Consider the following 16,187-nt stretch of genomic DNA (forward strand, 5'->3'; position numbering starts at 1 on the left):
GACGTTGTTTCCACTTATGTATATGATTCTGAGTCACTCCTCAATGGCGTTCGTGATTTGATTCCTCTCAACAAAGTAATCAGAAAAGATTCAACTGGAATATTTTATTGATTGAGCACATCATGCCTGCAATACCTTCAGACCGACAGTATTTATCCATTCATCTAAACTGCAGAAACACTGCTCAGTTGTTCCATTTAGAAAGGAAAACATGAGCTGAAAATGTGATCACGACCTAAGTTCTTCTAATTTCTTTCCTCTGACCTTTGGTCATTTTAAGTGTTCGCTGACTCCGATTCACTTATTCGTAGCCTCACGTACACCAGGGGCCAGCAGGGATAATGGAGGTACCGTCGAACCTACGATGCTGGAGGTCAGATTTAATGGAATGCTCTCGTGCGAGCTGCCTCAACAACGTCTGCTCGAGCCAATCAGAATGTTCATCATCTCCCACCGGAACTAAAACAGAGCTCATGTGCAAGTGCTTTTGAGATGTACGCGTGTCGGGAAGACACTTTGACCAATGACGTAATAATGTAAAGTGCTATCACCACCGAGGGAAGAGGTTGCTCATGGGAATGTGAAAAATGTGAGACTGACCTATTTTGGTACAGCGCACATCGGACAAAGTGCCTCATAAAGATTTGCATCTTTCACACCGGTTCACGCAGTACTTAGCCAACAGGTTCTTTTTTTTTTTTAATGTTATCATCTTGACAAGAAATGTTCCTCCCCCGTGTTGCACACAGTGGAAAAAACAAAACATATCTTATTGAAACCAGTCCTAATAGAACCTTTAAGGGGGTCTTCCAAAAAGATTAACCAACATCCACTGAGTACAAGCTTAAAGTATTACGTTTCAATATTGCCAGACTAAAATGCACACCCCAAGCATGCGAGTTTTGATCCAAGGGGATGTATATGTATCCGATCGTGTCCTTTAAATACATTCACCAACTTCTAAAAGTGAGTAGAGGGATTAGAGTTCATCAAATAAGGTATCCGCATAAATACAGCTATGATTTAATTGCATGTCTCGGCACATTTCACATCCGCAGTAAGGAATCACGCATAGACAGACAGACAGACAGACATGTTTTTGGAATGTGGGAGAAGCACAGGGAGAACTTGTAAAATCTACACAGCACCAAGATTCAAACTCAGTAACTCTCGATTGTCAGGCAGACATGCTAACCGCACGGTGCTACGTCCTAACAAAAGTGATTATTCAAGAGGTACTAATATTAAACCGTCATTTTTTCGGTTTGTTTGTTTGTTGTCGTTTGCTTCTGAATAGCTATTCAAACAGTACCTGGAGTAGGGTTGTTACTTGATACATAAAAAGACTGCAGGAAAACACAAAAAAATACAGTACCGGTAATGCTTTCTCTGGGTTCTCTTCTCCTTTCCATTAAACATTTGTCCTATTTTCATTTATGTTTGACCTTTTCATGCACCCTGTAACCTGATAACGTGATAAGCTCAGTGGCGGTTCTGGGGGGGGGGGGGGGGGCAACGGGGGCCAGTGCCCCTGTAGCACCGATTCTGGCCCCCCCTCCGAGCGCAGATTACGCAGTCGTGCCGAGTCGCCGACGCGAAAGGTGGAACCAAAGTGCGTGATTTAACATTCTAGACGGACCCTTTAGTGCGCTGCGCCATTTAAAAATGAGCGGGAAAATGAGAAGCAGTCCGCAGAGAAGGAAATTACCACGACACGAGTGCTATTTGCGTGTGGGTGTGTGTGTGTGTGCGCGTGTGTGCGCGCGCCTATGTGTGTGCGTGTGTGTGTGCGTGTGTGTGTGCGCGTGAGTGCGCGTGAGTGTGCGTGCGTGTGTGTGCGCGTGTGAGTGTGCATGCGTGTGTGTGTGTGTGTAACTTTTTTAGTCTCCCTTTTTATTTTTATTTTTATTTAACAGGATCAATATATAAGACATTGCCTTTTAAATTTTGGATAATTATATGCATGTAAAACATCTAGCTTCAGTGTATTTGCAATTTTTGTCCCTGGCAGGCTGGTACCATCCCCTGGCTTGAATATTCTCAACAGACGTATTGTTACACTTGCAGACATTTTAGCCCTCCTAATACTGTTTTTTTCTCATCACTGTAATGTTATGACTACAATTTCAAAGTCTGAAGAAATAAAAAGTCAAATAAGATTTCGAATCTGTCTTTTTAGCCCTGGGTTGAATGTGCCCCCCCATCAAAACCCCTGGCCCCAGCCCGGCCCCTTCAGTGAAATTGATCCAGAACCGCCCCTGGATAAGCTGTCCACTGTAGTAACCGCTGTCCCTCAAAGGGTTATAAAAAGGTATAGATGTACAATAAAGATGTAGCTCCTACATTAGATGTCATTTTCTTGTGCATGTGAAACTAATATTGTTGCGGTGAGATGCATATAAATATAGATGGCAAGAGTGTATTATATCCTTGGATTGAATTCAAGTGGCCCTAATGTCCTCCACTGAGTCTTTTCTGCTATTTATTGACTCTGCCAAATTAAACCTCTGTGATTAACTGAATGTTTTATTTCGCGACTGCGGTCACACACTCTTCGAAGACATTGCTTGTATTTGTATAGCCGTGTAGTTTGTTCGGCGTTCGTGTGTGTGTTTCCTGCAGAGTGCAGTAAGTATGAAAACACTGGGCCGAGTTTATCTAGTGTCGGTACCACAGCAGGACGTATGCAGTACTGTATCTAAAGCAATAAGAGAAGCCCCGAGGCTCTTTTCGCTGTCCCGACTAATTTACTCTTTTTCATCGCCGCATTATTTTCATAACGTGTCACTGAAAAAACAAAGTGGGAATTGATGCTAATACCCAAGCAAATATCGAAGCATGCTACTTAATCTATCAAATTTGTAATTCTTTATCCAGATTGCTATTCCGTTCCCTAGTGCACAAAGTAAGGTCCATAAAAGCATGCTTGGGTGAATTCAGATGGAAGATTAAAAACTCTGACCTCAAGCCCATGAAACGCCTTTTGGGATGGGCAAATCAACAGACGCTCGCTCGAGTCTCGCTTCCTGTGGGTCCAGTGAATCGCGCCGACTGATTTCACCAGGAAGACATAACTCACGAGTAGGCGCGTCTAACGCATTTTTGGAGGCGCCGAAGCACACCCTAAAATCAATCCAAGAACGCCCAAAAGTTTGACAGCTCTTTATATCTTATTTTCTGTATGTTTTAAACTGTAGATGTGTTAAAACAACACAGTACATGGTAGGAAGGTAATATTTTATCAGCAAATGTACAGTAACCCCCCCCCCCCACACCCCCATTTTTATCTCCAAAATTGTTTGATCCACCCGATTTCTCTCACCTCTCTCTTCTCCTTAGGTGACACGAACAGTCATGTGCGCAATCTTCCAGTCACATGGAGTAGTTTGAATGAATAGGCCTAGCTTACTCAAACAAGAGCAAGTGGCAAAAATTCTCAACTTCAACACTCGATAGCAACACATTATTATCATTACCAGAGATCATTTCTGCTGCATTTAACCATAAGTCACCGTTGTATGATATTAGGTAGGAGTTAGCTGACATTTTTTGGGACTAGGATCATCAGTCTCCCACCCCAGCCCAAAAAATGTAATCGTTCAACAGATGAAAAATCCAATGTGATTAAAATGATAAATGAAAATGCACTCTATATGATAGCAAGCGGAAGAGACTCTGACCCTTCATGCATGAATTTTTATGTTGTCTGTCCAGTCCCGTTTGTTGTTTAGATGAACACCGGGGCACTTAAAACCCAATATAGCTCTTAAGAAAAATGTGTGTGTGTGTGTGTGTGTGTGTGGAGGGGTGGGTGGGTGGCGGCAGTTAAAAAGAATCGCATATAAATTAGGCCGTTTTTACAATTTGGAGCCTATAAAGTAACTTTCATCCGTGTAATATCAGCACTCAGCTTCAGGAATGTTTTTTCTCCCCCTGCGCGGTTATACATCACAGTTTCACCTCGACAATAATCACTGCTGCTCAATTTATTAGCAGCAAAAGGTTTACGTTCGCTTTTAAGTGTCAACTTTGCAGTGAACTCAGCTGGCTTCCATTTTTCTGTCGTTATTACGTATTTAAAAGGCAACAGAGCAAGAAGAAATCAATACCTCGTGGACACAAGCCAGCTGAAATTTGCTCATTCAAGATTAAACTTGGTGACATATGCTGTGCCTTATTTTTGAAGTCTCCCAACAAATTGAAGAACAAGCGATGGCTAAACACCACTGCCTCCATCACGAGTGACGCGGTGCGTGAAGTGAATCACAAGCTCCTTAATTACAAGTTGGCTTTGCTTTCCTCTGTCTCACAAATATTATTGTGAAACATTTGAAGGATTTTCAGACGTCTACTTGACTTGAATGGTTGCGCTTGTTTGAACCTGGCTGTAAATTTACATTCATGAAGATGTCCCGCGATTGCGATGAGTATTCTTGAGTATTCGGTTGATGTCAAAGTTCTGTTTTCTTCTCCGATGAAAGGATTCCACCACCGCCTATTTCAATTTTCTTCTAGTTTGTCTTCTTTTTTTGAGGAATGTGGAAGTAATTGATCAGTCAGTTTGCTTTCCGCGACATCAAATATTTTTATCGCTGGGCCATTCAGAAAAGATCTCATTGTGCGGATGAAAATAAACTCGAGGCAGGTTTAGCGCTCTGGCAGATGGGGAAGTGCAGTAAAACTAACAGAAGCCAGGGGGTTCATGTTGACTAGCTGATCCCCAACAGTCAGTACCACGCTGAGAAAATATTTGGGCCAAGAGTTTGCCCTTTGGTTGCGCACCGTGACGAGGCGCAAAGAGAGTCCTTGTTTTGCCAGTGTGAGTGCGCTGTGAGTGGGGTGATCCCACACCTCCGTCTGAAAGATGGAGTGGGAGTGGGGGGCCTTCAGAGGCAGAGGGTCATTTCTGTTTTATGTTTGGCCAAACCTGCTTGTGTAGGCCTCTTTGTATTCAGGAGAGGTGAGGCTCCGCGTGATCGCTCACAGAACCACAATGAATCACGCAGCGGTCACCCTCTCCCTCTATCTTTTCCCAACCATTTGTTTATGCCTGACACACATTTACACATGCGCTGGTCGTTATTTGAAATTTGGACGAGTTCACTCTGGGGCTCGTGGAATTCACAAGTACATGTTTGACCTTTGCCTTGAAAAACGAAATCCTCAAAAGTGCGGTAGGTCATCTTTGTCAGCAGCCGCTCTACATTTGTTGATTTTATGTGAAGTGCGCAAGAAGAGATGCTGCGAGCGAACTCATCACAGTAATCCACACTGGTAATTTATGGTCTTATTTTAAAAAAATGATGAATAAAGTTAAAATCAATAGAATGACACAAGACACGTGGGTGCCCACATTTGATGTTGAGCATCCAGATTAAATTCAGCGCGTTGGTTTTGATTTTGTCACAAATTTTATGATGAGTATGACGAGTAAATAAATAAATCACATTTCTCCACCTCATAAAATGAGCCCCTGAGAACTCTAGTGGCCTCTTTCCATTTTTGCCATTTTGCAGGAGAGTGTTTAAATTTTATGACTGCCATAAAAACTGGTGGATTTATATTCTGATCTAAATGGGTATGATTGATTGCTTTTGGAGGATACTCGTTTTGACAGAAATCATGTTGTTTGTTTGTTTTTTAAACTCAGATCTTGTCATTTTGCCAAATGTACCGACTGAGTTTGATGGAGATGACTGAGCGTGCGGTCATGCCATGTGCTGCTGATTGACACGTTCATACATTGCTGCGCAAACGAAATCATTGCATTACATTTGTTTGTAACCTTTAAATGTCGTATGATTCCATGCAAATTCGAATTTTTTTTTTAAAAAGAACAAACACTGTATACTGAAAAAATGATTTTTTTTTTCTTCTGTCAATGAGTATTATGAAATAATACCCACTACGTTTTTGGAATATGTTGCAGCTGTTCCAATGTTAAATGCTGTCAAGTGCACTGTTTGCGTTAACAAGTTGGTTTATCAGAAGTCAAGTAGGTTAACTAAAAAAGTTATAAACATTTCATCAAAAATCTTGAGTAAAATCTTCAGCGAATATCATTAAACAATGTTTATATGTCGCTCACCGACCCCCCCCCCCCACCACCACCACCACCACCACACACAGGCACACACATACATTCTGTACATCCTAAATTACATGATAATGAGGTTTAACAGAAAATGAGCGGTTACAAATGAATGGTATTTCCAAGTCTTCACCTGAAAAAATAATCCGGATGTACCTGTTCCTGATGAAAAACACCAACAACAAAAACTAAACATATTCACAGTGGAGCATAATATGTTTAAAGACACTGGTAAACAGTTTCGAGCTTCAAAAATAAAGTTCCCAGAGGAAATACTAGAAATATTAATATATTCTGTTGCATAATAAACCCCTAAATAACTCCTCAGCCATTTTGACATTCTTCATATGACTGTAATACAGGCGTGGCCACTAACTTATGACTCTACACAGATGGCAATATTCTTAAGAACGTTATTGTTTTCAAATGCAAGTAACTCCATCCATCACATTGTTCAGATGATGTGCATACGGAACACCGCGTTCACAATGGGATGGATGCAAAAGCGACGGAACATGTGTTGCCTATAAAACTGTCACTAAAACCTTAGTCGCCTTGTTAAGGCCCTTTCTTAATGAAAAATAAAAAAAAGTGAGCGATGGATTGTCACAAAAAACAATCAAGGATTCTGTTCTCCTGAGAAAACTATTGTGGAAGTAACATTATTCAAAATCTCTGAAATCATCACGAGTCTTTCAGACAAGGTCAACTGTCAGCGTGTTTTCTCACGAGATTTTAGTAGAATGACGCTCATCAAGTCACCATATTGCATTGATAACTGGATTGGATTCTAAGCCAGCAAAGTGTCAGTTAAACATCTATCATTCAATATTTTGACACCAGTGTGTGTGTGTGCGTGTGTATCTATCTATCTAGCTATCTATTAATAATCAGACACTATAACTAAGTACCTGTTACTGTTTTGGTTCTTAATGAAATTCTTGATAACATAACTGCAATATCGTTACCCTCTTTAAGTCATTTTTTACCTTTTTTTCAGGAAACATGAAAAACTGATCCAAATACCATTTTTATTATCCATCCATTCATCCATTTTCTGATCCGCTTATCTTCACAAGGGGCGTGGAGCGGGCTGGAGCCGATACCCACTGTACACCCTGAAGTGGTTGCCAGACAATTACAGGGCACACGTAGACGAACAACCATTTGCGCTCACAATCACACCTCAGGACAATTTAGAGTGTTTTGATAACCTGCCATGCATGTTTTTGGAATGTGGGAGGAAACCGGAGTACCCGGTGAAAACCCACACAGGCACGGGGAGAACATGCAAACTCCACACAGGAAGGTCAGAACTTGAATCGAATCTTGCACCTCTGCACTGAGGCCAACGTGCTAACCAGTCGACCACCGGGCCGCCGCATGTTGTACAGTACATAAAAAAAACTTGGGATTTCATTTGTGAAGTCATGGCCTTTCCTTGATTGATGCATTCTAGATCATGGGATTACCGTGCCTAATGCCGGTTGTCCAGGAATAAATCCCCCTGTGCAATCTCAATGATCGTATTAAATCTGGCGGTTAGCTTCATCGGGATCTTTGCCTCTTTCCAGTGTCCACCACCCTGTGAAAGCGCATGCATGTGGGGAGGGATTTGCATTCCTCGAACCATCTCCATATATGTTCGTCTTATTTTAGTTACAGTTCCTCTCTCTCGCACACACACACACACACACACACACACACATTAACAGAATGTCTGTTGACGGGGCTTTCCCAGAGATCTATGTATATATTCATCTTGGCCCATTTTTGTTACATCTATGCCTGCCCAAGTGCGTGGGTCCCACAGATGAGGTTGGTTTGGGGAATTGGGAATTCATTTGCAACGTACACCAGCAGAATTGATCTGAATCCAAGCAGGCGCTAATGCCCAATGTCAAAATATGCATTCGCTATCCATTTGGGATCCTACCTATACAATCATTTAAACAGCGCTTATCCTGTTCAGAGCGCTGACGTTGTGCTATTAAGGTGCATTAAAGTTAATCTCGCTGATTTGCGCTGCTTTATTTTGACCTTGTCTTGAGTCTTACGCGTTTCAGACTGGGTGTTTTTGGTGGAGAGCAAGGTCCCTGTTACAACGCCTTGAATTTCAGTCTGAAAGGACGCCAACACACTTTCACCATTTTCCGGATTTTTTCTTTCACCTTGACATTTTTTTTATACCACTGCATCATCCAAGTAGCTTTCCATCCGACTCCTACTTCCCAGGTGACGTACGTGCGTCGCGCCACAAAAATACCTGTTTTTCAGTTTTGATTTTGTGTTTGTATGAGTGGCAAAAATGGCCATTTTGACTGACAAATTGCAATGTGAATCCGCTCATTTTAACCCTTGAAAAGTTTAGAATGACTCACAAATACCAAAAACAAAACAAAACACAAGTCCATGTATGTTTGTTGTGTGTGTGATTAATTGGAATTTAAAACACACATTGCACAGTGCAGTGCAGATTGGTGCTCTGAATGGCACGGAGCATACGCTGATTCTCGTAGGAGTGAAGCATCACTTCCGGTGACTTTATTCGATTGTTTTCACGTGATTATTTTGAGCCTGTTTAGGCTCTTGAATCCTTGAAGGATGGTTAAGACAAGTGGGCTGCAAGTGACTGACAGCTTAATGCAACATGGAAACAATTTGATGTGAATGAAAGCCAGCGCCATTGAGTACATCGTTTTAGAGTGTTTTCTTTTTTCTCTGTAATCATTGCATCCCAGCGTGTATGGAATGCGGTTTGCAGTGTCATGGCTGAATGATGGGACGCTATTAACGTTGATTCCTGCAGTGAACCCTGGCCCTAAGCGCTTCCTAAAGTTTTCATGTCTCTTATCTTGGACCAAGTGCAAGCAAGACTGCGTCTTTTTGTGGGCTGGTTTGTTGGCATCTGTTTTTGTTTGGGTTTTTTTTTATTTTTTTGGCTCGCACACACAAATCAACACAAAAACACAATTTTGGCGTTATGTATTTTTTTCTGTTTGGCCGGTTATTCGTGTAGTACGAGGGATGTGGAAGCTTTTCGTAGAGATGAGTTAGGCATACTCTTCCAGTTGCAGTTTGTCTTTTTTGCACTGTAACCGGACTTTGCATGCATTGAGTGGGGACGATCAAAAAGGGAATGAACAGTGAGACAACGAAGGGCAACAAGACCGCTTAATGTGATTTTTAGAGAGGGCACTCAACAGGAAAAGAAAGCAAACAACAATGAACAAAAGCACAGTGGCAACGACATCTGCAAAAATGCGCTCCTAATTCAACATTAGTAATGAAACACGCAGCTTGCTCAGAGCACAAAATATGTTTACCTCCTATTGAACTGACAAATCTGCAAAAAGACACTTCATATTCACCATTGGTTTTTGGCATTCTCAACAAATCAAATCAAATCAAACCTTATGTTAAAGCCCATGACCAGCACTGTCTAGCTTTACAATGATTTTGTCAAAATTCAAGGTGACAACATAATGAAGCACAAACAATTGGACATAGTTTCACACGCATGACATATCAAATGTCCAGACCAGGCGTTTTGGAACAATACCCAGTCAGCTTGAAGTGACGTTCGTCATTTATTCCTTGATTGCCTGTAAATGAAGTAACACAATTTCAACAAATTATGTAATTTTTGCAATGGATTCAGGTTGTTGGGGAAATTTGAGCTTTATTTTAAAGCCAGAATCCATCTCTGATGTATGGAAATTCTGGAATTTCCCCAAATTTATCGAGTGGAATCCCTATGAGACCAACACAGTTGTGCAGAATAAGCAGCAAAAGTCTCTGAAACAAAACAGGGCTTTTTTTTTTCCTCAATCGGCTACTTTATTTGGATTTCTACGCCGCCTTGTAAAAATAGTATTTTTAATCGGCGTTGACAGCAAGATAGATGGATGAACATGCTTTTTAAACCCCATAAGGTAAATTAAGAAAAACGAGACACACACTCACTCACTCACTCGCATGCGCACACATAACAAGTTAAAGTGAATGCATAAAAGGAGTAGAGGGGCAGGATGGGCTCAACAAAATGTATTTAACAACAATACAAACACAAAGCAGACACAAGCAGCCACAAACAATGACCCGACATCGACTGGTCGGGTAAGGAGTCCTTTTAACAAAACACTAATGACATAATGACCAACAGGTGTGCCACTGCAGAAGGAGCGTTAGAGTGCCACCTGTTGGTCACAAACAGAACCACCCTAACAGGTTGACACCACCCAGTTCACCTACTTCATACAATGGGCACTAATTTGACTATGAAAAATACTGCATCCAACTTTAGCATCAGTTGACGTTGTCCTCTACAGCCTTCCGAAGACGCCCTCTGGTTCATCTGGGAGGAGGTCTCGTAACATGGTTAGTCCGCTGTGATTTGATGGACGGCAGACATGTATGTATTGTGAGGTGAGTCACATCAACAAAGAGATACAAATCACTCAAGGAAAAGTAATGAATTGGGTGAGGGTGGGAGGCGGGACGGGCAAGCCATTGTATCCAAAATTTGGCATTTGCATCACAAACCCAAATCTAATTATCTTTTCCAGACATGTGGTTAATATTCACCTCATGTCCACCTCTTTGGCCTTCCTTCTTTTATTCAGGCAATCCAATGTTGGCTTCTCATGGCCAACAGAAGCTTCAGCAGAACCCCCTCCCCCAAACCCCCGACTGTTTAACTAACACTCCCCACAGTCTGCTATGTCATACGTACAAAGATAAAGTGATGTTTGATGGGCCCTTGTAGATAACGCAATTAAGTCACTGTGACACCCACAATGTGTCTCGGGTTCTTTGTTCTCTGTTTGTATTTGTGTTCAACTGGGACACGCAGCATAATAATATGAAAAAAATTCTGCTTTCATAAAATTACTCATGGACACTTTGGATTAATATTGTCAGGGGAGTATTTGACTTACCGTAGGTAGGCCGACCAAAAAAACTGTGGTGAGCATGTATAATGTTTCTTAAAACGTTGTATTGTTTGGATGCTGTCGGAAATAAAATATTATGAAAAGCATCCATTTCAAAGGATATTGACAAAAAAAAGTTTAGCATGCGAAAGGAATAAGCAAGCTTTCCAATTATAAACCAAAACCGTATCCTATAATGGGCGATATTTGCAAGGGCAAATGAAGTTGCCAACACAACAATCCTGATCAATCCCTAGCAATCTTTGATGACACCGGGTTCAGCTACTGAGATATTTCTCAGTGTTGGGTTGCTTTTACATTAACCACGTCAAGTGATGTAATCACGCTGCCGTAATCCGACCTCCATTGTGCAGGAGGGAAGCAGACAGAAAATGAAGCAGTTGGTGGTCCACGCCCATGGGAGCTTTATCTGCCCTAGTTCATTGGAAATGTGAAACATATTGTGATAATGTTGCAGATATTAAAATAAATTAGTTCAAAATCATCTGAAGACATCAGTAACGGTAGTTTATAAGGTGGACTTACTGTTAAACTCAGAGGAGGTCCTCGATAAGAGTCCCAAATGTAGACAATCCATCCGTGAGGGGAAGTATTGAAGTGGAAAGAGTAATATTGATGATGTACAGATGTATCTTGTTGGACGATATGTTAAACTATATGGTGGAAATTTTAGCTGCAAAGAACTAACAGAGCTCTGACTCATACTTGTTTTTATACACACACACACACACATATATATATATAAAAGCATATTTCACATGATCAGCCCAGTACAGTAATTTCATGTTTGGCTGATAACATAAGGTAAACATCCAAGTGCAGGAAAGTGCCCAGATATGTCAAAAACACAAAGCGAGTGTCACACTTGGTTTGGCATGTGTTTCTCACACAAACAGCCTCCACTTGCATGCAATAAAACGCTATTCACTATTCTGGCATGCAGGAGATCTGCTCTGGATATACTTAGATATTCCTTGATGTTGTTGGACTGCCAACATTTTTTCAGACTGTGAATGAGAGTTTGATAGAGTGCAACCTCCAAAGTCAAAAACAATACGCCGCCTGGCACGGTTTTGACTTCCAAATAATTCGAATAACAAAACAAGGTGTTCCACCTTCTATGACTCATCCTGCGTGAAATGTAAACTGAAATTATTTCTTCCAGAGTCAACTGTCACCATAAAAAACAAAACGATAAAAAACATGGCATGCATGCTGCTGCTTAAAACATTTACATCATATGCAAACTACAAACAGTGAATAACAAACAAGACAAAAATAAAACTACCGGTACTGATCCTTTGAAGACATGTGAGATGAGGGTCTTTGAATACTCTCATATGTCGCTGCAAAGTATCAACTTTGTATTTAATTGTATGAAACTTTCTGACTCCTCTTCGACTGGTCAACTTCATAGTTGACATACCTACTCCATAATTTGTATAATCCATATCGTAACCACGTTTAAGGTGTTTGCTGTAATTTAAGAGATACATTTGAAGACAGGATAATAATTTTGAGACATGAGCAACTGGCAGCCAGTGGGCCACATGTGGCTTGCACTAACTTTCTATTTGTGAATAGTATACATTTTCTTTCTCCAGTACCAGACTAGTTTTAAATTGTGATAACACTGTTGTGAAAAAAAAGCACCAAATGCACTTCCCATTGCTTTGCTGTTCAGCAGTTACAATACTACCATGCGTGCCTCATCTACGGATGACTGCACATTTTTATTTCAAGTCATTTGCCTCAATGAGAATAAAAAACACATACAGCATCAGAAAGACATGATCGTTTTAAGACCTGAGCTCCAGCCAAAATATTTTACTCACACTAAATGGATGAGCTAATATCAAACAACGCTGGCTACGCGTCGCAAGATTTACGTGAGCAAAAAGCAAAGCGCAATGCCCACAGGTGCATCACTTCACTGCTCTCCCCGTAAACATGCCCCGTTGCTTCTCCGTCATTCAGATAAAGCTCATTCGTGTGAGTCACCCTCACATCACACTGCAGCTTGTCCCTCCTTTATGTAAGAAGTGTAATAATGAGGTGTGTGTGTCAGATCTGTTATACCACAAATCCTCACTAATCTGAGTTCATGGCCTTTAAAACAAGTAGGGTTTTTTTTTTTTGCATATCTGATGTCAAATAAGAATTAACCTGTGTTGTAACGAACTGTGATGAGACCAAAATAATATTTTGACACTCCCTTTGACAGCCGTGTAACGTTGGGTTTATTATCTTAGCTAACGAAGGTGCACCAGATTATTATTTTCTGGGTCAGTTAAGAATCCTCGTTATTTTTGGGGTCCATCCTATTGTCTCTGATTTAGTAATTTGGAGTGACACTGTTGGTTTGGTAAACTTGTTAGCATGTTCTTTATGCTATAGTTATCTGAATAACTCTCAGTATGTTACGTGAATATACCAAGCACATTCTCAGTTCATTCTCAGTTATGTGTCTTGTAACGTTAGCATATCGTACACTTATTCAGCCCGTTGTCTTCTATTTTTTATTTGCCTTTCAAGATGACATGTCTGTTCTTGGTGTTGGATTTTATCACATACACATGTACTCCAGTGCGACTTATGTATTTTTTTTATTTTATTATGCATTTCATGGCTGGTGGGACTTATACTCAGGAGTGACTTATGGTCCAGAAAATACGGTACACACAAAATTGGGACTTGTTTTTTGATGGTGGACTTTAACAGCTGTGAATGTGAGTCCGCCTCCCACATGTAACCAGAGCGCAGTCTTCTTTTTCTGACGTTCGTCTCCTTAACACCCCTTGTTGAGGCTGCACCTTTGTTTGGAATAAGTGTCACCAAAAAAACAAAAAAAACCTGGAGATCTGGAATCACGCAATGTTCATTGTATGCATGTTTTTTTCATGTATATTATATTCTAAAAATCTACTCCATGAACATTATTTTAATCGCTGATACAGATAAGAGCAGCACAACAGGCGTCATAGGTTAACCGGTCGTTGCTCAGTGGTAACCCTTTGGGTGACCGTGTAATAAATCAATGCGGGACCCTCCCACTGAACCACATCAGAACAAATGCATCGCACCAGAACATTAATTCCCAGACAGCCATGTGTAAACATGACAGGGGCAAGGAGCGGCGAATTCACTGGACGACCACAGATGATGGATGGAGTTGACTGGATGACAAAAAAAAATCAAGTCAAGTATCAAGTACAACTTTATTGTCAAATGTGACAGATGAAATTTCCTCCCTCTTAAACAGACAACAGACAAAATGTGTTCTTATTTTGTGTCATTTTGAAATTTTTGGGCCTTTGTGGCGCTCTCTGCTCTATTATATATTTAAAATAAAAAAATGCATACACGTTAGTCGAATTGATGACTGTCCATTGTGACTATAAATGCTTGTTTGTCTACGTTTGTCTATATGTGCCCAGCAATTGTTTGACATCCAGTCCGGTGTGTGCCTCACCTCTCGTCCAAAGGATAAGCCATCTAGAAAATGAAAGGATGGATGGGCTTAACATAACACTTGTTAGGAAAAATGTAGTGTATATAAATCCCCTCCTCTGTTTTCAATTTCCAACAGAATCACAGTGGTTCCTTTATTAAATCCCTATTTACTCCTGTTTGAATTGAATTTTTCTCTTCATGCTCTGTAATGACCGAATGGCATGTCATTTGGTTCTCCAGTTTCTTACTACGGCTGGAATATCCCCCATTCATTTCTGAAAGGATGAAAACCATTACAATGCTAGATGTCAATCTTCCCTCATTCTACTGGAAACAAACAATAAATTTGACAAAGCCAAGTAGATGCCTCATTTCACTTCTGAATGTTTTCCACTACAAATACAGTATTTTGGTTTTCCTTTATGACATAGGTGTCAAACTCGGGTCCTGAAGGGCCGCTGTCCTGCAGGTTTTCCAAGTCTCCCTGTTGCAACACACCTGATTCAAATCAGATCATCAGCAAGCTCTGTGGAAGCCTGACATTGAATCTGTTCATTTGAATCAGGTGTGTTCCAACAGGGAGACTTGGAAAACCTGCAGGACAGCGGCCCTTCAGGACCTGAGTTTGACACCTATGCTTTATGTCAAAGCAAAACTAAGACATACATTTTTTCTCCCTCTGCTCACATTTACAATCGAGGTGGGTCACATGTTACATGTTGACTATTCCTTAAAAGCCATCCCACCTTTTTATTGACCTCTTCAAACGAGGTGCTACTGTAATCAATGGAATAATCTCGATCACATAGCAGTGAGTTGTTTTATGCCAACCGGTGCACTGAAACAAACCGCACCATTATAATACCAGCCATGTGCACCTCAAAACTGAAACAGCAATGCCTTGCTTTGACCCAGGGTCGATGTGAAAATCAAACCAGGTAGGAAAACGTTCATGAGAGTGTCATTCACGCCCCCGTGTGACATTGCCTCATTATTCACTCAACCTGTCTTTGTTTTTCCAGACTCGATGCTGCCCTGCAAAACAGGAACGCTGAAGCGAGTGAGGCGGCACGACCAGACACGTCAACGAGACTGAGGAGCAGAGATAAAAGCAAAGGCTGCCATCTAGTGAGTACAGAGTGAAGTGTAGTCTCGCTCGTAAATTGCAACGACTATTTTGGACCAGAAAACCCAAAATCAGCTTTAAAGTCGACTTCATAAGATTTACAAAGATATCATAATTGGTCATGAAGAATTCAGTACTGTCATATAAAAAAGGAACTGGATTAGGTAACAGAAATGTGTATTATTCACAATATATTGCCGCTGTTGTGAAAGCGCTATATAAATCAGCATGTATTGTATATTTACATAATATACAGTTTGGGTATAATCCATCTTCAGAAATGTAATTTAAAAGAGAAACATAAAACACAATGCTTTTCATTGGGACTTAATTGAAATATTTAATATTTCAACAAAATATTGGGCGCGTGGGTTGATGAGAAAATACCAGTTAGTCAATTTTTTACTTTTTTCAAACAACAATAATGGTGTTATTTTAAATGTAATATATTTCCAGGTGCATCTCTATTAATTTGAATCTATTCAATTACTTTATGTCATGTTTCTCCCATGCATGAGCTGGAGCGCATCCCAGCTGACTTTAGGGCAAGAGGCACTTAGTT

Source organism: Hippocampus guttulatus, chromosome 9 (assembly GCF_054856545.1).
Source record: "Hippocampus guttulatus isolate MCC_2025c chromosome 9, RoL_Hgut_1.0, whole genome shotgun sequence".
Taxonomy (NCBI): domain Eukaryota; kingdom Metazoa; phylum Chordata; class Actinopteri; order Syngnathiformes; family Syngnathidae; genus Hippocampus; species Hippocampus guttulatus.